This window comes from Pezoporus occidentalis, unplaced genomic scaffold (assembly GCF_034315485.1).
Source record: "Pezoporus occidentalis ecotype Australia unplaced genomic scaffold, CSIRO_AGI_Poc_V1 ctg4, whole genome shotgun sequence".
Lineage (NCBI taxonomy): Eukaryota > Metazoa > Chordata > Aves > Psittaciformes > Psittacidae > Pezoporus > Pezoporus occidentalis.
Window position 1 is genome coordinate 441,837 of NW_026915724.1, and position 25,664 is coordinate 467,500.

The following is a 25,664-nucleotide window of genomic DNA, read 5'->3' on the forward strand; positions in this document are numbered from 1 at the left end:
TTATTAGGGCAGGTTGGCGGAATAAAATTTTCCATATACTCTATCTGCATAAAGAATGCCTGTGTGGGAATTACTTTTAATGAACAACAAATTACAATTACTAAACTAAATGGACCATCTGCCTTTTTTGTTTGTTTTCACAGTCTCACTGGTACAGGGTGCACCATCAGCTTAATTGCCATTCAAAATGGCAGGCTGACCTATCGCCAAGCTTACTTGTCCACAACATTTGAACTGAAAAGCTGTAGCAGATGTTTTTAATTTTAGGAAGAGGACAACTATATTTTATAAATGTATTCAAAATACGAAAGGACAGTGTTTAAATAATAATAATAATATGAATATGAATATGGTACGTGTCTATTTCAGACAGGAGGGCTTGTATAACTAAATGGCTTTAAGCCCTAAATTAGCACATGAAGTATTCATGGACAATACCAATAGAAACAACTCTTGATGTGTTTTATTAATAATTTTATTCAAATAAATATTCTATCTCTAGTCTCCAATAAGAGACCACCTTTATTCAAAGCGGCACGCATGAGGGATTGTAAGAACGACATCTATTAATAAACTTCCACCAAGCATTTTTAAAGTGCTTATTTGGATGTGTTATCTAGTATCTGCATTAAAGAAAGAATCAAGAAAAGGAAAAAGAATTTCTTATTAGCATGTCTCATATTAGCTATCTTTCCTTGCTGAGTTTTTAGGGACCATGCTAGTGTGTAACAGTTGGAAGACTGAATCTCATCAAAGTCACTGAGGAAAAAGAGAATCTGATCTGGACAGGCTCTTAAAAAAGAAATTCCACTTAGTATTGCTGTATGACACAAAAGGGATGGTTGAGGAGACTTTTTATTTCCTTATATTGCTATTGAGTGGCTACATCACCCATATGTTCTAAAAGCCTGGCTCATTCCTTATTAGTAAAAAGTTAAAAAATATTTCTGAAATTGAACCTTTTCTGTTGAAGGAGCTGAACTGCAAGGCTTAGAGACAAAAGCTTCCCCTTTGCCTGAGCTACTTCAGCCCTTTAAGTCCTTTAAGCTAAAACTAGAAGTACTACTGCCGCAGGTGAAAAAAAAAAAAAGGAAAAAAAAAAAGAAAGAAAGCCCCACACAACACCTAAAACAATTAAAAAACCCACCCGAAACTAAAACCGTGTCACTATCCAGTGAATCTTCATTTCTGTCTGAGACTGTCCTCAAATTCCACTGTGTTATTTCAGGTTTGCATCCTGGTTCAAAGGACAGTTGTAAAAAGGAGAAAATACAAAGACTCTAGTTTGCTTTTGAACAGCTTTGTGTCAGATTTTTGGGAATGTGATCAATAAAAGTAAATACTATTTTTACATTCACTTTTTAACGTTATTTACTTGTTTATTTTAAATTTATTTTAAGCTAAAGTATAGGACAAAAATAAGTGACTGGGAGAACGGACATCTCACAATTATATTAAATCATTATTACATGAGCTGTATATGCAGATTGATGCAAAGACAAATTGACTTCTATTTTCAGATCTCCATAAAGCTGGATAAATGTAGGTGGCTTAAAATCATTCCTGTTTTAGGTCAATGTTATTTATCATTGTCCATACTAGGAGCTACTGTACATTGCTTCAGAATAATAGATTTAGCTGGTCTGCATGCCAGTGCCCACTCACATAACCATGTCTGATTTGGGGATTAAAATAATCCTTATTCCCTTCCCCCTTCTACACACCTCTGGCTAAGAGCAGAAATAATAAAGAAAAAACTAATTCCTCTACAAGGATATTTGACTTTAAAAGGTACATTACAGTGCTCACATTACAATGTTATTACAATTAATATTTCCAGTTAGCTAACTTGTAATACCAGTTTAACTAACTAAAGTTCTTTGCAGAGGTATGTGAGGAAGATATGATTAAAACCCATTAAATGTTAGTCCATTCACTGAGCAGCATTAATAAAACTGTTTCATTCTCATCTTTAGTTTGCAGTAGTTTCTCTTGTTATTTGCACTTTATTTGAAGAAGCTGTTATTTGGAAGACTTTGACTGGCTTTCACATGAGTTCACCTCTTAGGGTCTGGATTGCTTTGTTTGGGCCAATGTTTTTTGCTCTGCAGTTCTTACCATTACAGCCTGCTGCCTGGAAAAATTGCACCTCAATTTTCCTTTTGAGGTCCTTCCTCAAATAATTAATGTGTTTTCTTCCTTTCTACCAGAAGAAGCGTTCCTGCTCTTTTGGTTAAAGCAATATTTTTGCCTCTTACAGTTCTTCAAGGCCCACTGACATCCTAAAGTCTGGGAATTCTCCAGTACATTATTAACACTCTGCAGGGAAATGGAAAATACAGAAAAATGAAAAATACCATGCTCAACAATATGTCCCTCCCTAAAAAAAGATTGATCCTGCTATTGTAATTCAAATCTGCTTTCCCACACTCAGCCTGCATTACAGAAACCAGAAGTGCTTCGCATGCAGGGAGTCCAAGAGCTTGTTCTGCGTCTCCCAGCTCAGCACTGGGACAAATCCCTGCCATGTACCATCTTACCTCCACTTCCCCCATTCCCTTTCAGACCTGGTTTCCATATTGACTGCCCAAGACTGAAGATTTATCATGACGAGGCCCAGAGAGCAATCTGGATACAACCTTGGTAGGTGTAGATTGTTTATTCTGATAATAATGTCCACAACAGTGGAGCTTTTCTTAGTCATTGCTCAGAGTGGAGCGTAACAAACAATAACAGCTACCACACAGAGTTAACATGTTATTGTGATGCCAACAAAACTGCAGTGAAAAAACAGTAACCTGATTCAAGTCCTATCTCACATAGTCCCATGTGGATTCTGCAGAAACCAGCTAGCTCAGGAGCCAGGCAACAGATGTTCTGTGGTGTTTCAACAGGTGGAATAAAATTGTTGTGCTTCCTAAAAATGTGGAGAGATGCTGTGTGGCATTCAGCAAGACTGAATAATAACTGCTCTTAGAATGATCTATAAGGTATTTCCAGTAGTTTTGTGAGTTTAAAAGACACATTCAAATTCTGTACCTTTGCATGTTGTATTTAGGATACCTAATTATCTACAGAGTAATGTTGATGAGTTATTACTCAAACGTGAAAACACAAGTCCTTAGGCCTGTGAATGCTCATCTGGAGTGATTTTTTTTGCCATATTCTTTGAGAAGTAAATTAATTAGTTGACAAATGGCCCTTTATGCCTATTGTTTGTACTTCCAAGTTAAATTAATAAAACTCTAATTATGACACAGTCACTCCTCTCCCACGCTGAGTGATAAGTTGACAAATAAAAATAAAAAGTAATCCAGACATGCAGATTCAGTTGTTTACCTTGCCCTAGCATGACTGAAATTGCCAATAGAAAGGCATCTTATTTATATTTGAAACACTCAGTTCTTGTCTTAATTTTTGAAGTCTAATGTCATCCTCTGAAAACAGTCACTGAGGTAGGCAAAGAGATGGAAACACAGGAGTAACACTGTGAATCATACCCTTGGCCCAACTATTCCAACATGTTGTCTGTGCAAGTATCAAGTATCAGATCACAGAAAAGAGGGGTAAAAACAGAAGCCCTTAGAGAGTCTAAATGAGTGTGCAGTGTGACAAGGGATCCTTGCCTGACCCTGGAAGACAGACTGTTTATATCCTGACTTTAACAATAATAATAAAGAACCAAACGTTCTTGTATCTTTTTGTTTTAGCTCATATAATCAGAAACATCATTAATGTTCATCCCCTTATCCGTCTTAAAAATCCTGATAAACTGTTTATCCGGATAACTCCCCAGTGCAGCAGTGAATTTCACAGGCTGATTATTTACAGCAGAAAACAACAGTAGCTCTGAGTTTCACTGAAAGCCACCTCCCTCTCCTACTACAGTGTCGAGCAAAGGGAGCACATGGCTGGGTTTCACTCTCTCCCTCATCATTTTATACACAGCCCTAAGCCTTACTACCTTGTGCTGTGATCCTTTCAGATCTCACAGGCTAAAGCAGGGTCACTACTTGGAGGGGAGATCTCTAAGGAAAACACCACTGCTACAAAAAGAGTTTTGGTAATTCATTGATGGTGCACTCTGTCTAAATTAGTAATGAGTCAGTGCTCTACCTTGGTGTTTAACAGCACCATCCTGTTACAAAATGTTTTCTTTTGGTTGAAACAAAGAGCAGATTTCATAACTGCTTGTACTTAGTAAAGTTGTTAAGTACATGGCACACTTAAAGGAGGAAGAGTGTTAAGACAAATGTCTTGGCCAAATTTCAACTTGTAATTATGTTTTGCCTACCTACAGGCAATTCCCTGTGCAGTTTCACTTGAACACAGCTTCTCTTTTTTTCACCTGCCTTGAAAATATTTGCAGTGAAATGCTGCTGCACACAATTAAACATGAGCTTCCTTCCAGCCTACCAGTATGTACATGACAATGGCCCTATATGCACTTAGGCTAACACAGAATGGAAGAGCACTGAATTTAATTAACATTGTTAAAACATTTTGAAAGCCTCTGAATAAAGGCTTTACAGAAGTGTCAAGTATTACCATGGTTCCTACAGTCTATTTATTTAGACTTAATAAGATTCCCTTCTCTCTCTCTCTCTCTCTCTCTCTCTCACACACACACACACACAAAAAAACTATCTTTTGCTTTACCAAGCACATTAATAAATAGTACTGATATCAAAGCCATCAAAATTTCTTTTTGCCTAAGAACAAACTTTCCCACCATGGGAGCCTTTTACTCACTTTATCCTGTAAGACGCTGAAAGACACATGCACTTTGCTATGTGGTGTAACAATAAAAAACTTTGATCAAGAAGGTGAGAAAGCAGATGCTGCATTTGCCAACCAGTCTGAAAAAAAACATGCTTCCAGCATCTTTGAAATAAAGCCTAGGGCACTGATAGCTGATCTAAATTATATATGTGAAGAGAGGTTTTCAATGAGAATCAGGGTCCAACTCACTTAAGTCTTTATAGGTTGAAAAAGAGTAAAACTGCAACTAAGGAACAAGTTGTGAGAGTTGGAATAGATCTGGGACAGCAGCTGTAAAATACCTGCTGTCAGAAGAACAGGCTAAGGGACAGACAGCAATATTCCTGACAGTTCAAATCTCCTGAAAGTTCACAGGTTTATCTCTCTTTTCTCATGAAATCTTCAGGTGACAAAGAACTAAGTGGCCCACTAAGTTCTGCATTTAGAATTAAAACATCAGAAGGAGAGCTGTAAAATAATGGCTATATTCATCTTAAATACCTGAATTAATTCCTTCCATGCCCCACCTCCTGGCTGTTTGTTTTCTGTGAATTTCTACGAACTATGTCTGTTGATCTAAGTAAGAAATTCATTTCAGAAACAGCTATGTTTAAATGTATACTGCAGAATATCTGAGGAAAGCACATTCTGAATGTGTAAACTGAGCATTCACAAAACAGCCAATTTCTAATGGTACATTTGCAATCAGTCAGGGAACAGAAATATACCATGTGTCAAACCAGAACTAACCAGCAAAGCACAAAATTTCAACTGTAGTAAATATTGTAAATCACTGTAGGTTGAGCAGCAGCAGAAAGACTGAGCAGTTTTTTGAAAGATATTTCTACAAAAAAAGAAATTGAAAGAAGCTGATTTGAAAGAGAAGCATCCATCCGTTTAGCACTCAGCCATATATAAATGACCAAGGCATGCTTATCACTCCTTGGGTCACCTCAGTGGCCAAATATAGAATCCAGCAAGGTTTACTTGCTACCCAATGCTGCCTTGGCCATTTCTACGAGATGTTGAATCCCATCAGCATGACCTCAAGATACAACATAGCTAATATATCCAAACCCTAAGCCTGGCGGGATACTGAGTCAAACAATTAATCTCACCATTCAGGTCTGATGAAATAGTTGTGCAGATGAAAATCATCTGCATGGTGGAGACACCCCTATCTCAAGCACAGACGGCTCCTCCATAATGGCTTTGGGCATATGTTGATCAAGAAGGGTGACAGACTAGAACTCAGCAATACTCCACATGGGAGCACATGATTGCACCCACTGGGCTGATGAACAACCATCCCAAACTACCCCCACTCCCGAATCCTCCTAGGAAAAAAAAGTATGGAGTCACTCAAGAGTAACTTCATTTATTGCTCTCAGGGCCTTCAGCTATTCATCAATACCACTTTATCATCAAATGTATCAAGAGCATCGGACAGATCTACAATAAAAGGCATGCCTTTAAAAGTGTCTAAGGGGTAAAGAAGTGCCCTGATACCTGTGTCGTCAAATGCAGCTAGTAGCACTGATTCTGCCTGTCATCTTGACATTAAATACAGCAATTCCACATGCGGGTATATTGAACAGACAGTAGTTTCATCAACCGATGCTTAAATATGCATATTCAGTCAGGCCAAATTTGACTCTATCTTCTACCAAGAAAGTGAGAGTAGGTTAGAGTTCCCAAGTCAAACTCTTCACATTTTTTCCACTGTAATTGACTTCAAATATTCTAAACCATACACATATTCATTTCAATAATTAATACAATTAGTTGTGTACATTAATATTTAATGACCCTTTCCACTAAAGGTTGAACAGTTTAAGGGAATACTAATAGGAAGTGATTATTCGCTATGATTTTATTGGTGGGTTTTAGGATCCTGAAAGACAGAAAAGATCTGCTCTTTCTTATTGCTAGTACAGAGTCATTCCCTATAGTGATTTGTCCAGATTAAAAAACAGCATTTAAGTAGAAGTCCCCAATTCAAAAGAGTAGGTCAGATCTGGAGTGATTACAATGCTTTTGTTTGGCAGCTGTCTAGCAGTCCATTAGAAATGGTCTGGCACACTCACGGTCTTTTGACTGGGCCATAAGTCATCAAAAGTCACTCTTGCCCTTATCAGGATTGTTGCTATCAGCAGAAAAGATGGGAAATGATAGCTCAGGTACCAGTACCACTCCTCTTTACCCTAGGCCCACACTTACATTCAAGTCATTGGAAGATTTTACACTGATGCTCTCTAGTTAGAAAATATCAGTTGTCTGCCCTTTCAGTGCAAACCTGACAATTAAAATTCATTAAAATAACTTTTAAAAATGAATGCACAAATTAATACTGAACTGTTTAAAGATACTGTTGATCTGCAAAAGACTTCTGAACATTAGAATTAAAAGAAACTCTGAGGATTTATACTCCAGTAGCTAAATTCATTTTGGTGTGAATTTTACATTTTGACCGCTAAGTAAAAATTAATTCTTTAAAATGTGTTAATAAGTTTTTATATGTATGTACCATTTATTGTTATTTATAGCAGCATAACCCATACAAGTTCCAAAAGGGTTAATGCAACGAGATGAACTGAAATTCATGAGCATAATCCTAAACAAGTGAGTTGAAGTTCTATCAGGTCTATTTCATAGCATCAGGGATTACTGCTAGCATTCTAATCCTACTGAGCCTAAGGGAGGTACGTTGTATTGTATTTGAAATCCTGGCCAGGAAAGAACGGAAGGTTAAATGGGTGCCTTGCTCTGTAATCAAATATCACAGGCACGACTTATCTATTCAATGAACAACTAATGTAGAAAATCAATTAGGAAACAAATAGCTTCTTCTTTTGATTTTTTTTTTTTAACCTAACAAAAAAGAGAGAGTGAGGAGTAAATGGTTTCATAATATATGTTTAACAAAACTATATCATGCTATCCAATATAAAATAATTCTTCACATAGAGTGGAAAACAGTACAGAAGGTACAAAATGCCCAATAGCAACTGCTGGTGTTTTAATGCTATCTCTTTAAGTATTAGGGCTATTTTCAAGGATAGTATGTGTTCAAACACCAGAAGCTGAGCATCTTCTCCACATATAAAGCAACACACAGAAACTACGCATACAAAAATATTAACTAGTAGCAGCTAACTGGACTGTGCTCGAATGAAATCACAAATACATATCCGGTTGTTTGTAACTGAACATCTTAAATTATGTATCAGTTGTGAAGAGCATTTCTTCAGCTGTGCATCATCTTTTGTTCACTTGGTTAAAATCCCAGGAGTACTGAAAAAGGCTGAAGCTCCTGCTGGTCTTTGTTCCCAGCAGGGAGAAGTCCATTTTGGTGGTCTTGAGGTTAACACCCTACCCGCCCTCCCCCCCCCATACCTGTCATTCTGAATAGACTTCACAGTCTGTGCACACAGACAAACAGCCTGACCTGGCCAGCTAGCTTGACCCCTACACAGGAAGATCACATCTGGTTATTAATAATGGGACATTAAAAAAACGTAATTTTCAAAGCACTCAGAGAAGCAGGCTGGCAATTATACAGTATGCACTGGATGTCAGTCAGGGAGCATGTTAGCCTGATATTATGTCCAAGAATGCTAAAAAGTTCATTTTGCTCTGATGAAGGTTTCATATACAGTCTTCCTCTATACCTCTGGAAGCTGGTAAGAGAAGTGATACCAAAGCACTTACGTCTTCAGTTTATCTGTTCTTACACTTCCCAAGATTTAGTCTGTTTTACACAGTTTTGAAATGTAAAATATTTGTAGCTGAAAACTGATGTAATTAGGAAAAAAAAAAAAAAGCCATGATTTTACATTAGAGGAACAAAACCTCTCAATAACACAGCTGTGCTAAACACGCCCCCATTACAGTCTCTGAATATTTTACCAGTATCCAGATTTTACTTCATTGATTCTAGACATCTGCACATTAGATGGTTTAAACACAATTTATATCATTAGCTAAAACATAGCAAAACAAATTTGTACATGCTTGTGATATATATTGTATGCACATGCACATACACAAAGCTTCATATACAATAAATTTAACGGTGTCACGTGTGAAATCTTAGTGCCACCAAAATCAGTGGAAAGTTTACCTTTTGCTTGAGTTGGGTTAAAAAACAACAATTCAAAGTCTCACTCTGAATGTGCTGAGAACATCAAACACCTGGTCTGACACCTTTGTATAGGCAGATAATTATTTCTATTTGCCCCACTGGTTATGCTTAGACAAAATGAAACGCAATGGACTGAAGCTTTTATATGCTCTATTTTGCTGTCATCCCAGCCCTGTTGGTGCCACATGGAACATTTTGGATTGCCAGTGCAAAAGCAGTTCAGGTCCAGCATCCAGCAAACAATGCTCTGACCACCCAAGGCATACTTCTGCACCTGTCATATGGAAGGTAGAGAGCACCATCTTCAGAGAAGTATCGAGTCAGTCCTAGAAGATGGTGCCAACATAATCTTTGTGCTTGAAACAAGATCTAAAATTGTCTTCAAAGGTAGTTGTTATTAGTGCTCCCAGCCCAGATAGTTGAAATTTGCTGTCAGTAGTTTGGGTTTGCTGCAAACCACCATCAAGCCTTCTTCCTTGCTTCCTTTCAAATGGAAAAAAATTCCTTTTAAATTACATTGAGTCAACACCCAGGACGGGCCTTCTACCAATGATGTGCTAATCTTGTGATCTGTGAGTCTGAAAAAGGAGTTTTATAGCCCTGGAGGTGGGAAGCTTCCAGCTTTCCAAGAGGGTGCTAGCACTTGTTTTTAGCTCTGATAGGCTTGAGATGTCAGACCTTCAAACTGTAACACTATTATGTATGGAAAAGCTATTATAGGAAAAATGTAAGACGTTTCTAAAATATATTAGTCACAAAGTCACAGTGGTGTTTTTTCCCCTTAGTATCAGTGGAGCTTGGCTTTGTACATGCAGTCATATGAAAAAAAAAAAAAATTATTGATACAGTTAAAGAGCACTCTATGGTTTTCTAACATATTTTTACTAACGCAAAATATGCAGGAGGTGCAAAAAGCATGATAGTTTCCTGTGGGAGGGTCAGCATACCTTTTTCTGTCTTTATTACTTAATACAACACAGCCAACTCAAGCTCAAGAAAAGAAAACCTTTATCCCACTCATCCCAAATAATTAGAAATGCATACTTGATAATGTATGCAAACACTCACGCATGTATACACAAGAGAATGTGGGAAAGATTATTGGCAGAAAAGAGAAAAAATATAAAGGAGTTTGGGGCTCGGCAAGAATGAAATCAGTCTAAATGCTGAAGAAATGATACTGTTCCAGATGTAGATGGCACTGTGAAAACAGACACGTAGAAATATTGGTAGAGCTTGAAGAAGAATGTGGCGAGGTGGTAAACACTGCTCGTATGTGTGTGCAGCTGAGGTTGCAGAGAGCAAACCACGAAGCAAGGATGACACTGCACAGTCCTGAGGGAGCTGGCGTTTCAGAGTGAAATTCCAAGCTTGAGGCAAGAGAGGAAATGTTTCTGACAGGTTGGGGCCTTTCAGGGTGGAGGCTTTCTGGTTTTAAATAGAAGCTGCTTGAAAAATGCTCACAAATGTGGAATAATTTAGGAGGAGAAACAGGCTATGGATGAGGTGACGTAGTATGTATGCTCACAAACTATGTCATGGTTAACAATAGCCAGTAACCTGTTTTGATCTGTAAAAAATATTTAAGAGATGGATTTCATTCTGACAACACATACACTGTAGCAAACAGAGAAGCTGTTTCAGTGAGAAGGAAAACACTTCCAAATTCAAATCCTCTCCTCTTTTTCACACCCTCTTTGTGGAGCAGCTTCTCTGACTTTTCCTTCGTAACTAGCCTTTTGTCTCTAGAGCACCAGAAACAAATGGAAAAAACCTCGAAATAAACTTGGGAGAAAAACAGAAGCAGTAACCATCAATTTCAGCAAGAAATTACCCAAATAACAGAACTTTTTTAACTGGATAATTTCTCACAGTAGTGACAAACCACAGCAGTCAAACCACAGGAGAGCCATGTCCCAGTCAATTGACAGAGTTAAGGAACGCTGTCATTTTGGAAAACTCCTGCGCCAGCTCCATTCTTGGAGTAACACTCCCGAGATCAGCAGTACTACAACAGAAATGGATTAGGCCCACATTCTTCCTGTCTCTTTCTTTTCATCACCATTTTAATAGGAAACAAACACATTTTTTCATGCTTCAAACAAATTCTACAGAGGGAAAAAAAAAATAAAAAATCCCACAACCAGTAAAAACTCTGTGTTTCTCCTGTATCTTTGCAAATTTTTAGACTTTTGTTTAATAGCGTGACCTACATCGTACTAAAGAAAACACCTCAAGGACTCTTCTCATGCCATTGGCATCTGAATATATTACCTTTGTGGTAAATTGAGGAAATAACCCTCACCAAAAACTAAAAGCTAGATGAAAGTTGGGGATGGAGTATGTGAATGAGAGCCTGATATATGTTTTCACAACTAAAAAGAGCAACTAACTGGTTCTTGGAAAGAACTACCGTAGTTCTTCAAGCCCAGAGCACACAGACAGAGCCCAGCCAGGCCCCCTGCAAGTTAAGCACATGAGGAATGAAACCTACCTGAACAAGGGATCAAAATACCGGGCTGCAGTCAGGCCTTAGAGTTTGTGACAGCAGCTGCTGTCTTTCTGTCCCAGATAAAAAGGTTTCTGTAGTCACCAGGAGCCCCCTGAGCCAGCTCTATGTGGGAGCTCCCTTCACAGAGGAGATTTCACTCTCGTCACAGACTCCCTTACATGTGCTTCAGCTACTGTCCTTCCTGGTCCTTCTCCTGACACATCCCCAGCATGGTGTGTCGTGGGAAGGACACAGCACACACAGCTGACACTGTGCCAGGCAGAAACTCCCGTACATGAGCAGAGCAATCTGCCCTCCCCCACAGCAGGGAACTTGCATCAAATCTCCAATTTCTTTTGCTCCATTAGTGGCAGAAAGGGAGCTAAGCCAAGGTTAGAGAGGGCTGCCCTGTGACTGCATGTTTGTCATATGTTTCCTCACTTCAAGCTTACTCCAATGACTAATACCATCTTTATGAGTTTCAAACAGAAGTAAACTATTTTAAGATGCAAACTGCTGGAGATGATGAGAACCATTTAGAAGTGTTTCATTTTCCAGGAGTAGAGGAAATAAAAAATAATAAGAAATAAAACAAACAAAAAACCACAAACAAACAAACAAAAAAACCTAACAGTTATGTACCTTGACCTTCCAGAAAGAGAGGGGAAAAATCTAAAGTACTTCAAGCCTAATTTGGTGAAAAGATATTAAGTGAGCTACAGCCAAGATAAATGCATATTAACACTCCTATTTTGCTTTAACTAATTAGCACTATTACAGGGCTCAGCAGTGACATTTCAACAGTAACTGATCCTCTGATGAAATTTTTGTGTGTTTCAAACTAGCCGATACATCCAGCCAAAACTGCTGTGTAAGGACAGAGGCTGGCAGTCAACACAGGCAAGCTTGTCACTGCCTGAGTGTGACCTTGGAGCCTGGGATGCTAAACACACGCAATCAACAGGAGCCACTAGCACTCAGCACTTCTGCAAATCAGACACCTAATCCCTCCACTTCTAGCACTTCCTTCAGCACCGGCAGGTAGCTCAGCTAATTTAAATTCAGGTGGTGGCTGCCCCAAACTGGTGTTTGCATCCACTCACACAGGGAATCGGGAACTCCCTGGCTTGGTCTGGAATTAGTATTTCAGTTCAAATTTTGTGCTGACTTGGTGGGGTGGACATTTGGCATCATATTTTCACATTACTTCACACTACATACAGGGTAACTTAGTTACTATATATTTCTTTCTCTTCTAAACCCTAATGTGAAAGATTTTAATGTCAAGCAGCATGAAGGCCAGAACAATCCAAAAGTCAACACAGCCTCCACAGTATGAGTTCAACCACAACAGACATCCCATCTGTATTTCATGGTGTACCTTAATAACAATCAATAATGCATTAAAGTTAACACTGAACAGTATAAAAAAGCACACTACAAAGAGTTATGTCTCAGGTTTGCAATCCACATGCAGAAATAACATCTTATGTTTTCCACCAGCAACTTAATATCTGGGGCAAATATTTGCAGATAGGTGGCTTGTTAGCGATTTCTGTTCTTTAGGCTCAACAAGCAGTTAACTGCCTATGGGTATTTGCACCCTAAGTCACAATGTATAGCAATAAATGTGTGAAAGCAACAACAGGTAGCTCTCTGAAGACACAGACAAAGTAACTGGGTTGGTAAGCCGGATGCTTCATTCCTTCACTCTCCTAATACTAGGGGGAAATTAATTCTTCCATGGGGTAATTCAGAACTGGATTTTTTTCCTCTTGGCTGACTAAGCAGGAAGTGGCCTAACCACTTAATGTAGGCACCCAATGCAGAGGCAAAAAATGTCATGGATTAGAAACTGACAGGAACAGGAAACAAGCTAGAGGAACTAACAGGTCATTTAACAGAAAAAAAAAAAAAAAAAAAAAAGAAAAGTTTACCTCTGAGCCTTCTAACATCAAACTAGGACTGATCCTGCAGTGGTGTAAATGAATTCACACCAGCCTACACCAGCCAAAGAACCCTCAGGAATGCCAGAGAACTCTAAAGCTAGATGAGCATGCAGGCAAAATTCAGTATGGACAAATGAATCTAAGAAAGTATATATCAGAAGGAATAATTTGAACCAATCAAACATGCTGCTGATGTCTAAGTTAAATGTAACTGCTCTAGGACACTTGGGCATCAGTATGAAGGGGGGCATGAAAAGAGCCATGAGATGAAAGGCAACAAATTTCCAGCACAGAATACAATAATGTTTGTTTAAAGCAGATTATATTTTTGGGTGCACTAGGCATGGAACAGTAAGATCATACAGCTCCACTGAGAACACTATGTTCAGATCTGAAATATCTGTATATTTCAAGAAAAATTTTGTAGGGGTTGAAGGAGTTCAGAGATCAGTGGTGGGATTAGCAGAATTGTGGAAAAAAATCCACTAAAAGCAACACTGAATAGGCTGTAAAAAGTTTAAGTAAAAAGCAGACAGGATAGAAAGATCATAAAATAATCATAAAGATTATTAGAAAGATATAAAAATTACATAGAAGCATACACAGAATTACATAAAGCAAGTAAGAACACACAATCTTTCTTGTTGTTACCAGATTAATAAATAAACAAAATTTTAATAACTTAAATGAATGACAGAGAATTTTAAAAGATGAAAAATTATATTTGTGTGCAGATTAAATTAACCTGTGGAACCCCTTCCCACTGCATGTGATAGAGCCAAAAGTTCAGTTTATAAACTCATTTGATGTTTGCACATGACTAAGGCCACGCAAAACCACTTCTGAGCAAAAAGAACCCCACACCCAATCTTGAATTCATATGTCAATACAAATTTTTAGCCTCTGTTAAGTACAGAGGACATGCAAGAAGAAAAATAATTTTCCTGTATGGACAGCATTATTCCGTATTTGACCATGAAAGAATTTTTTTTCAATTCTGCTTTGAGAAGCAATTGTTGTTAGCCAGTCAGGAGCAAGGAGAGTAGATAAGGTGGACTAATGGTATAATTTGCTGTGATAGGACAATGATTGCATACTTGGCCTACTAATGTGTTGTTACTTCTAAAATAGCATCCTCTTCTGTTATGAGCAGCCACTGCAAGAGGTGTACTTGACTAACTTTATTTGCAATGGAGTACTTTTCACTTGGACAGGCTGGAAAGACAACTCATGATTAAGTGACTCAGAAACAGCTCCAAAGAAGAAAGGAAGATTTTTTACACCCTGACAAAACCCTGATAACTTCAGCCCTAACAGTGCCTTTAAGAAAGCTAATAATAACTGGGAGAAGAAAATTAAAACAGTAATGGAAATCCAACCTTTACTGCAGCAGACACTAACATATATATACTTTTGTACTATATTATAGTAGGTGACAGTAGCAGCCTGGGGTATGTATGGACACACATAGTTTTAAATTCTGTTTATGCTCTTGGGAAGTGTACACTTTTATAAGCACACACACCTGCTCTTTTGCTTTCTTCCACTGCAACCCCTGTGCAAGAAACCCAGTCTCCAACAACTGCGACTTCCTCCCTAACACTAGTGTTGGATAATAATCTGCCTCTCCAAGTTCTCACGTGCATGAACAACTTCAGACTCCATCTCTAATTCATTTCTCCCAGTAACAGACACTCTATTAAGCACGAGTATGGACAAATATAGGCAGAGAGAAAGACATAGACATTTCTTCTCATTAAGTGGTATGCTTAATTACATTTCAATAAGGTCCATTTAGACTGCCAAACATACTAAGGCCAACCTCTTACTCACCTCTGCACAGTTAGAGACACATTTTCTTTTCTCCCAAGGCTATGCTCTGTTTCCTAGTCCAGACAGTATTGAGCTCACCTTCTAAATCTATTAGGACAAACAACTACTAGAAGTACAGGAGAGACATTTGTTTAGTTCCTGTTGCAAACATGTGAGGCACAAAGCCTTTGTATCTGCACGGCACAACAGCTGAGTAAACTGGGATACAAGCTTGAACTCTGTAACATGAGATTTCAGAGTTCTTCTTTTATTGATTATCAGCTCAATTCTCTTCCTTATCACAAAAAAATTGCAAACATACAACTCTTCAAAACCAAGCATAGCTCTTGTCCTTTGTATATCCAGAAATGCTTTAAGTAAACCTTATCTGTTTGATACTTTTGAGGTAGCCAAGGCCACAGAATTTGAACTGTTCACTAGAGAACTCATGAAAGAAAAGAAACACCCTAGAAAGACTTCTGAATCCAGGTAATATATGTAATATGTTGAGTCACAGATGCTCTCACAAACATTTTTTCAGGAAATGAAATAAAAACATTCAGAGACTAAGGTATCTAATTGAGAAAGGATTTTGTTTTTTTTTCCTGTCAGGAGTCCCAGTGACTAATTCCAAAGATTTTTATCCATTGAGTTCTATAAATCAAAGAAATTCAAGTATCACAAAGATACCAGTACATACAATGGATATAGGAAAAAGGAGACAGAGCACATTAATAGCATATCCAATTCATCATCACCTATGAGATCATCTTAGCTAGTCAAAAACTAACAAATGATATCCACAACTTAGGTACAACTCTTGTTTCTGAGATGCAGCTGCACCAGGATTAGTCCCAGGGACCATTACAGTAGTGCTTTCAAATCTGCCCAATGACTCTAGGTCATAAATTTGGTAAAATTAGTCTTAAACTGTTTTTGTGGCCTGTGATCTTTGTCATCTGAGAGCTGACTTCAGAAAATCCTGCTCTAATATATCCCAGCAGGATCCTGACTTTGTCCTGGGTCAAAGCTTTTGAGTCACAGAAGTTCCTGGACAAATAAGGACATAAGGTTTTCGGAAACACTTGCAGTTTGGCCTCGTTTTTTCCACCAGCTTCATTCTTCCTGATTTCCAGCCATTCATTAGCTGTGTACATATCTGTAAATGTCAAATGGTGTTTCTAAAATAGTAACATCTAGATACTAAAAGCTGTCTCATTTCAGTAGTAGAGTGAGCCTTTTTCCATGCTCTCATCACTAGCAGACACAAAGAGCAAAAACACCAAGATCCTCCTTAGATTTTGTTTTATTGTTCTAGCTGTAAAAATATCAAGCTTCTTGTCATTCACAAAGTGTTTATTCAGTTATAAAATTTTAGTAATTTTGCCTGAATCTACTTTCCAGAGAGCAAGTCTTTGTCTAGGTTACATAGAAAATAGGAACATTGTTCTTTGAATGGAATGAAGCTGCATCAGGGGAAGTTCAGACTGGACATTAGGAAAAGATTCTTCACTGAGACGGTGGCCAGTTTCTGGAACAGGCTCCCCAGGAACGTGGTAGTGGCACCAAGCCTATCAGAGTTCAAGGAGTGCTCTTAGTCATACAATTTCACATTTGGCAGTCCTGTGAGGAGCAGTGAGTATGACTCAATGATCATTATGGGTCCCTTTTAACTCCAGATATTCTGAAACTGTGATTATGTGATTCTGTGAATAAGAAGTGGCCTTCCTTCTCTTTTGCTGTTAGAATACAGAGTTTCGAAATTAGCATAAGATCAGTCATACCTGGTATGATACTTCAGTCAGTTGCAACTTTTTTATAGAATTTCCCATGCAAAATATCCTCCTTCTTAATAAAGAAGTCTGAGAACGACTGACCTCCCCCACTTCCCCAGACAAGGACTGCTACAGGCCCAGTCACTAATTTAGGATGTCAGTGGAGAAATTCCATACATGTTAAACAGCTTTAGAATGAAATGATATACACCATTGGAAGTGGATGCTAAAGTTCTGGTAAAAACAGTTTCCACTGTAAGCCTTTGTTTTAAACAGGGTCATCACAATAGGATTGATCTTGCACTTTCTCTGAACAAGGGTAATCTATTTTTCTATAAAAAGTTTGGGCACAAACTATCCCTGAACAGCAGATTCTGTGCTGCATTTATGGGTAGAGGCTGCCCTATGGTTCTCTCCAGGAGAAGTACAAAGAAGTGGCATATGTTCTTCTTTGGGAGAGTTTACAAGGGAGAACAGAGATCACAAACAGGCTCTCTTCTTTGGGCAGACTTCCAAATACTGTTCCCATATGTTAGGTTACCTGCACACAATCCAGCAATAAACCATAGTTATATAGTCATGTATTTTAGATATGTGAATCATTTTAACAGCATGGTTTGATTAACACTCTAGGATAACATTTTAAATAGAAAAAAAAAAAAGACCTTTTTTTTATTAGGAACTCATGTGGTCAAAATGCAACTCTTGGAATAAGATTAGTATATTACCATTCATGGCTCCCATTAGCAATATGTAGTTTCTATTTGTGCGTATAAGCAAGGAGTATTGCTCATGCTCCTTGTACATGACAAAAGCTTTTTTTTCTGTTTTTGTCACTGCTACTGCAAGAGTATGCCCAAGGCATGGGAATCTCTACACTTCATCATTCAAGGACTACCTTTGCCCAATTTTTGTTTCCTTCAATGCCCCCTGCCTTTAAAAGCTAAAGATTATCTTAATGCCTTCCCTCCCACAGGGAGAGTAGCACATACAGTTTCCCCCAAGGCTATGGTGCACAATACTCTCTGTGTATCTGTCTGCTGCAGAACTGTCAGGCTGGCACCTTCTGACAGTCTAAGGGGTCATTTCCATGACATCCTCCTTCACAGCTATCCACAAAGCAAAAGTCCTGAGGTTCTTAGCAAAGCTTAACTTTCCATATGCATCATCATAAGGATGTACAATAATCATCCTACACTATCTGCCTGTACTAAGTACACCAGCCTAACAGATACAGCACCAAGATAAAAAAATGTCAGAAACTACCATTTGTAATTTATGGTTTATTAACATAAAACCCCTATCCATATTTAATGTAATTACTACCTATTTCTTGTTGTACTGTATTGTATTTTGCTCACAAACATACACATGGAAGTCTATCCATTAAAATTTGTCTCCTGCAGTGTGCCTAGTTCTTGCTAAACCCAACAGAATTGATATTACTCTGCATTTCACATCAGCCTCTTCACTATCTTTCCTTACAAAATCTGACTGGAGCATCGATCCAGTGGTACACCAAAGGAGAAAAAAATACTGCAGAAAATGAATTTGTCTATCTAGCAAGATAGGCACATATATAGCCAATACAGTCTCAAGAGCAGTGTATCAAACTGCTGAAAGCTCAGACCTGTACATATGGAGTCTCTAAGATTTTATTCCCATCAACCATCCTATAATTTCCCAATCCTGGCATTTGGTCTGGATGGACTGACAAATGCAAAGGCCAGTGTTTCTCCTGAAACACTCAGCAAAAGCAATAGCAAGGCTGAAGTACACATATTCATGTCAAAATACAACTTTCCTATCATTAGAGGTGGTCTTGGCAGTCCTGGGGTAACAGTTGGACTTGATGATCTTAAAAATCTTTTGAACCTAATTTGATTCTATGATTCTATGTCTCAGTCGTTTTTTGGGGGGGTCCTCATTCTTAACTACATGGAAGACATGGTGAAATAAAAAAAAAACACCTGTGAGAGTCTGCTAAAATGTAATTAGAATTTTAGAGAAGACACCTGTAGTGAGTTGTGTAATATCAGATAAAATCTCCTAAAGGTAACAAGAAAATCTATGCTGCAAGGTTGGGAGAAAGTGGCTGCTAAATACATAGTTGCAATCTATTTATGCACGCATACACATGCACTCATATTGACCTAATACTCTTACATACACTATACACTGTATCTCTACTTTGAATCTCAGTCAGAAGTAATTACATATTTCTCTTAATGTCAGAATGAAAGAACTCCAGGCACAAAGAACAGCTGTTATACAGCCATTTTGTGTGTTGAGTGTACTGAATAAATGAGGCTGATCCTCTTTATGCTGTTTTTGCTCTCCTCCTGGCTCACTCTTCTTGCTCTGCAAGAGAAGTTATGAGCTTGGACTCCACTGGGCAGAGAGCACATTGCGATTCATGTCCAAATATCCTGGCACAGCCTCCTTTCAAAAAGTAATTTTATACATCTTCAGCCAGGACAGTATGCAGACTAGGATCCTGGACAATATTTCAGCAAAATAACAAGGGGATTTCCTAAACCATGACTTTAGCAGTGTACCATAAGCTGGATACAATGTCTGCTATTTTTTACAGACAGTTATGTAGGACTGAGGACTAAATGACATCTGAATATTAAATTAAATATACATGAAATATATGTGAAAATTATTTATACTATTATATTTCAAATTTAAAATAAAAAAGAACAGGTTTGAAATTGCTATTCTGCTGGTACACAACTTGTTTGGTTTTTTTTTATAATAAATGTACTTGCCTGTAGTGTTTAAGTATATACAGTAGGCATATATGCTATGTATAGCTATGTACTGCTGACTACATAATGTTCTTTGAATATCTGTTTCTCTTTATACATGTAAAGCACAACAGCATAATCTGAATTACAGTAACTACAATTTACAGTGGAAATTAAATTTCATAATTTCATAAAATATTTAAAACCTTTAATGAAAAAAAAACTGAAAGTGCCATAAAAATCGAAATATCCTCTATAGTGAGGTTTATGTTTAGCAACAAATTAGAATAACTTTTGTTTATCACTGAAAGCAGCTTTCTTCATCTAAACAAAAAAGAATAAAATTAAGCAAAATATTCTGTGGCTCCTCAGATGTGCAGACATATTCCAATTTCCTTTCCACAATGATTTCTATGCAAATCAACACTGCACAATCTCCTGACCTCTTTTCCCATCATACTGGGACAATGACAGTCCAATAATTGGACTGGCACATATCTAGGATATTTGATTTTAAATTAACAAGTTAGTGCAGGACAATTGAGACGAAAAGAATGTGACTTGTTTTTAATTCTAGACTGATCAAGTATTAACATTTCACGCCAGAGTAAAGCAAAAAAAGTGATTGGGGCCAGTATTACATTCGTCCCCATACACATATACTTTACACCCCCCACCTCAGTTGTTAATTCCTAACAACCATCCTTTCATCTAGAACAAGGATAATGAGAAAAAACAAGCAGTGTTCCTTGGGGAACTGTTACACTAAAAGTTACCTAAGGACTAAATCCCACTTGTGCCTCCTGCACGTGATAAAGATGAGCAAAGCATTCAATAACCCTGGCTGATTTAAAATCCAAATATGCAAACAGCACTATGGAATCCAGACAGACTATTCTGCTTCATTGATGACAGATGCAGAAAAAAAGCTGGTCTAATTAAGCTTTTGACTTTGAACCAGCAGAGAAGTGGACACCTCACTTTAAAAACATGGTACATACACCAGCTGAAGAGCAGGTGCTGCATGGTATTTGCATTTCCTGCAAAGGATGCTAGCTAGCAGGACCAAGCAGCTGACCATGAAAATTCTTGGCCCTAAGTGACCCAAGGACAGACTATAAATCCATCCTATAAAATACAGTAAAAGCCCCGTTTGTTCTTCCACCCTTTCAGTATGTGATGTTATACATTTGTGATTATCTCATTTTATTGGGCTCTTTAGAAAGCTGTTTATGATCATTTGTAGACAAAACAAAGGCTCATTGTAAACTCTTTTTTAAATAAGTTGGAAGGTCAATATGAAACAAAGGGCACCACTTTCATGACTGCTACATGCAAGCTATGCTTGTGTGTGTAATATTACAATGAATTTCAGCAAAGGGATAGAGTCCTAGCTAATTACAAAGCAAACATAATAGTATTGCATTAGCAGCCCAAGAAATTCCTATTGAATTGCATACATCTGAAAATAGAAAGACATGCTTGTGCTGAAACTTAATTATCTTGGCAAAATCTGTGAAGGCCAGATTCTCAAAAGACAAAGCTCTGCTTTACACTCCTGAGGATCTAATCCTTTGTTAATTCAGACAACCTCCATCAGATAAAACTTACCATTTGGACTTACTAATTTGTTTTATTATTTATGGTATCTATAGCTAAGTAATACAATTACTATGCAGTTTGTGAGTAGGAAAAAGAATACTGCTGATCTCCAAATACAAGATCTGAAAGAGACAATCGGCATGCTCTGCCAGGTTAAAAATGTTAATGCTGTTGCATTCCACCCTAGGCAAAGAAGACAAACCTTTTTCAAGGACAGTTCTGACTGAAATTCTTTCTTATGGGTTCAAAGTAAAACATTATGGTAGAAAATGAATACAGCTTTGTTTGTTTCTTCAGTCATCATTAGCAATAGACATAAGGGTATTCTGTATTTCAGCCCATATGGAAAGATCATCAACACTTTCTGCTTCTGGGTCCTTTGCCAAAATACCATATCCCACATGCCTTTTACCTTAAAACATAAAAGAAAAGGTGTTGTTCTGGTCAAGTAAAGAAACAATTTTTACTAGCATACGTCTAATGTTAAAGCTGCCTAAATCCTGCCAAAGACATTAAAACACCATCTGCAAAACAGATTTTCATTAAATTGATCAGTTTAAAGTTAAGCAGCTAGGCAGATGATGCTTTTGAGCTAACCTTTAACCTTCTTAAACTGAAATCAGGTCAATCCTTTTGAGTAATAACTTTGCAGTTTGAGAACATAAGAGGTAAAGTGATCTATCCAAATTGAACTGACAATCATAGCATTAATAGTGTTATGGATCAATATTTTGTCAATAAAGGGAAAACCAAGGTAGTTTTCACACAGATGAGTATTAGTCTGCTAACTGGTGCCTGTCACTTTCTCTGAGCTCCTAAATAGTTGCATATGTGACATAAACTGCAGTAAATATCCAATACAAGCCTATTAAAGCTAATAATATTTTTGATAGACTAACTTCAAATATTTATTTATGACTAGAAATTGCTCGTGTAGTTCAGTTACTTGGTTAACTAAAACTTCTCCTCAGCCACTCCAGTTTACTTTGCAAAAAGGATACCCTGTATTTATTTATTAAAAGTATTTGGAAACTATTTTATGAGCACAGGACATGATACACGCAGTTCCCTGAATCAAAAGCTATTTGAATAAGCTACAAAATGGCTTCCTTAAGAGCAGTTCCAGCTATATATACTTTATATCCACAGGGATAGATCACTGTCCCACCTCAGCTTCCCAAACCTGCAGAAGCTGAGTGCCTCCTCCTGCAGAATGGAAATGCACTCTGTTGCTATAGAGGCTTTCTCTGTTTATTTATGAAGTCACTGAATGCTTCTTGATGTATGCTGCCAAGGAGTTGTAACTCTTCTGTGGTTTAATTTGGTAATATCAAGAGCCACAATTCCAAATGTATGTCTTTGGGAAATTCATTTAGGCCAAGCTGAGTTCACTCAGGGTAAGGCCGTCTTTGTTCTGGTTCCTAGTAAATGCATTACTAACACCATTTGAATACTGCACTTCTGTAAGGAGCAATCAGGCCATTTCTTTTAAATAACTTAGAAAACAGCTAAAGGTTTCACTTTGCCATATTTAGAATCTAACTCTAAAACTGACATTTCAGTACTGCCTAAAATTATATAGCTTCGGAAGAGAAGCTCTGATGTTCATGGTAGCTTTAGAAGGTATGGTTATGAAAAGACATCATTTTATTCCATCAATAGTTAAGTACAGGAAAAGATTCAAGTTGTTACGGCAACATTTATAAAAAGGAAATTCACAAAACAATAACATTTAAATAAATATAATGACTAAAGAAAAAACTTTGGGGTGATTGACAAAGCAAAGGAACAAAGCCACAGATTCTTTTTCTGTGCCTTCAGATGGTTTTAGTATTAAAGTTTTTATTGCCAAATCATATTCACAGCACCTTAATTTTAAAAGAGTTGGAGGAACTGCTTGAATATAAACACAATTCATGAATATTTGATATCACTCCCAAGGCATATATCTATTATTCATACAAATTAATGTTCTTTTTTTCCTCAGGTGCTCTAAAAATTTATCTATCTGGTGTATCGAGAGAAAAAAGTTTACAACTCTCTTGGTGTCAAAAAGCTTCACCGGAACCTGACAAAACTATCAAGTCTGCTAGCAGATAACTTTACAGACTTCCAAAATCGTATTTATTTCTACCTTGAAGCCTGAATTTACACCCATAATTAGAAGTTTTCCAGGTGACATACAAAGGCACTGCTTTCTATTATAAAGCACACACACATCTAGAACATTTTGGGGTTTAGTGACACATGTAGTACCACCAACCTCAAATCTTAAAAAATAATAATACTAATACTCCAGTTGATATTCTAAAGAAGTCATTCCTCTCCTTCAAATTATCCTTAAAATGAAATTATAGAAAGGTACTGTGCGCACTTGTACATACTATCTGCTTCCCGAGATTTGTTAAGCCTACCAGGGTTCAGAGTTCCAAACTTCTGCAAGAAGTCATGATGGACAGAAACTTTTCTAAAGCTGAGATACTTACTAGCAATTCTAGGGAAAAGTCTTTAAAAATACATTAGGAGACTTGCAACCCTATGGTTACCAGCAGTAAACTTCCAATTTTCCTTCTGTAGCACATGAAGTTTAGAGGGTGTTTAAGAGCATGTGCATTTCTTCTCCACTCAGATATCTTTCACTGATTCAAGGAACGAACTTAAAAGATTAGCAACGGTTGGTTGCCATGTATGCATCACACAGGTGTTACTGAATTGCTCAATGTAACAAATGAGGATCTGGCAGAGAAGCAGGTTCAGCAGCAGGATATTTTGGTGGTAAGGACTAAGAGCCAAGAGTCATTCCCTTGCTATGCTATATCAAATGTTTTGTAGGACAAAACTCAAAACATACAATCAAAACTCTACAAACTCAAACATATTTGATGAAGATTTCTCTAGGGATTCAGTTGAGTGAGTGAAGAAACAGTGCTGTTTTGAGTAGATAGTTTGTACCCTGCAACTCCATAGCTATGCCTATAGCTTTACTTAAAAAGCAGATGGTATCTTATTTTCAACAGTCTCTAAAGCTTTGGCAGTGAAGCCATCTGAAAACAGTCGTTTGCCTTCCCCTCTCCCATTCTGTCGTTCCTATCTGTGATACGGTTTGCAGCAGCATATCCCTGAATGGTGGCATCATAAAACAGATCATTGAGAAAATCCAGGTTAACACTCAAAAGAAGAGACAGGAACCAGCTATCTTTAACTTAGATCATTTAAAAAACCTGACACAGAGTATGGCTCCACAATCAGTGTAAGTGCAGGGAGCAAGGAACCGCTTCACTGGTGACAAGGGAGCAGGTACTTCTGAGGGCAGTTCTGCAGCTGATGGAGGCTGTGTCACTAGACTCTAGACTCTTAGCTCCTCTGGCACTTTTCAAAACAGGACTTCAGTTCTTTAAAAAAAAACCAAACCAAAACAAAGAAAAAACAACAATCAAGCACACAACCCCACCTCCATCCCCCTTAGAGCTCAGGAAAAAATACAATTTACATAAAACACATTATTAAATTAGCAAAGCAGCCAGCGCTGTGGGACAATATAATAGACCGAATCTTGTGTTACTGCCATTTTTGTCCATAGCGGATCCACCAAGGTTACAACTATCAAGTTATAGAATGAAAACCCATGTAACTGCCTGTGCACCCTGTGTTAGCTCAGAACTACCATTTGAACATGGTTGAACGCCAGCAAAATGTTATTTCTTGATTAAACAAGAGGTCTTCTGAGGTTTTTCTGTATTTGTTCTGTGTGTACACATTGTCAACATGATTAGAAAACCAGCATAGTTGCCGTAATCAGCAGATGGCTCCTGATAGTTTAGTTATCACAGATTTCTAGTATAAATCAATAGATAACACTTGCAAAATAGATTTTCTAATCATATTTAGAGCTTGTTACAGTGACTAATGGTCTGCAATATTTCCTGAATTTTTATATCCCCCTAGACAAAAGAAGTTTTTAGTAAGTTATAAGTTATTAATCTTGGAAATGAATGTGTTATATTTTGTACATGAACCAAGGGTATCAAGCCAATCCAGTAAACACAGTGAAGAAAATATGTTACCCCATAATTAGGGTTTGGAAAAAGTCATGACAAGTTGTGTAATAAACGGTATTCACCACTCCCACATATTCATTATATCCACATATTTTTTTCCAGTAAAGATAAAAATATAGTTACCATTCCACTAACATATTTATCTACACCACACCCTTTCATGTTTGTGAAAAATCATTACTAGCTTGGAAAAGAAAGGCAGACAAAAGGATGACAATGCTAACTATTGAATATCATTGATAATAAAGTGGTGCTTACTGAAAATACCAGTATAAAATAACTTGGCTGTGATAGATTACAGTTGCAAACAGATACATAT

At 37.5% G+C, this 25,664-nt stretch overlaps 1 protein-coding gene across 2 annotated transcripts in view; it reads right to left on the reverse strand.

The window, feature by feature from the left end:
- ZFHX4 (zinc finger homeobox 4) overlaps positions 1 to 25,664 on the reverse strand; it is a 152,302-nt gene that overhangs the window by 98,428 nt on the left and 28,210 nt on the right. The window lies entirely within an intron of this gene.